At 45.4% G+C, this 988-nt stretch overlaps 1 non-coding gene across 1 annotated transcript; it reads left to right on the forward strand.

The window, feature by feature from the left end:
• The first annotated feature begins 671 nt into the window (after positions 1-671).
• Positions 672-744, forward strand: TRNAA-AGC. Its single transcript has one exon. It is a non-coding gene; the product is annotated as a tRNA-Ala (tRNA).
• The last annotated feature ends 244 nt before the right edge of the window (positions 745-988 follow it).

The following is a 988-nucleotide window of genomic DNA, read 5'->3' on the forward strand; positions in this document are numbered from 1 at the left end:
GTGCTGCAGTGCACGAGCGCTGCACTCGTCGATTAAGAACTATACGACCATCCATATGGTTATGGCAGTGTCTATGTCGCTCAAAACTGAAATCACTGTGACTCCAAACAGCATGCCTACACAGTACACACGCCTTCTACATTATCTCTAGGACAGGCTTCTTGCTCTCAAAGTATGTATTTCTATGTATATATACTCCTTCATGAGGCTCAATACATTATCCGACGTATTACACCAACTCCATTCGTTCTCACTCGCATGTTGTTTTGACGCAACGATTAACTTGACAAAATATGCGCGCCCCTTCCCTTCAAGCTACCTTCAAGCTGTGGCGGAGTTAGAGAATATAGCACCGGGTTGTCTACTGGTGCCAAAACAAAGAAAACCGCATAATTTTCGGGGTGCACATATAGTGAAAAATTGTTGTTTTGTAAAGAGAAAAATTTGTACCTGTTATCGATCTAGTGCAACCGAGTAACTTCATGTACATCCGCCATGCCTTAAAGTACAACACTACACACATACTGGGTAGCCCGGCTAGCTGCGCGATCCCATGCTCGTTTAGTCGCTACATGCACAATGCAGCAGTGTGGTCAGAAACTGAAGTGGGCAAAGATGCCAAGGAGTAGGCTACACAATATATAGTTTCCAGTTCTAGTTATATCATCCGAGGGGATGTAGCTCAGATGGTAGAGCGCTCGCTTAGCATGCGAGAGGCACGGGGATCGATACCCCGCATCTCCACATTGTCTCTTCATTTTTTTCTCCAGACATATTTCCCCCCAATTCAGATCGCAATCGCATTGGAGCTTGCAAAAGCCGAAGCCTAATTGGGTTAGATGATGGGCCGTGCTACAGTCTTAGACAGTGCCCTACCCATATATGGAATAGAAAAAGTCCGACATCGCGCACCATCCAAAAATAGAAACTTCTCCACCCGCGTCTTCTCTTTCCCGTGCTTCAGTTTAGATAGTTTTGATCGTGGAGA

The sequence above is a fragment of the Lolium rigidum genome, chromosome 4, assembly GCF_022539505.1.
Source record: "Lolium rigidum isolate FL_2022 chromosome 4, APGP_CSIRO_Lrig_0.1, whole genome shotgun sequence".
Lineage (NCBI taxonomy): Eukaryota > Viridiplantae > Streptophyta > Magnoliopsida > Poales > Poaceae > Lolium > Lolium rigidum.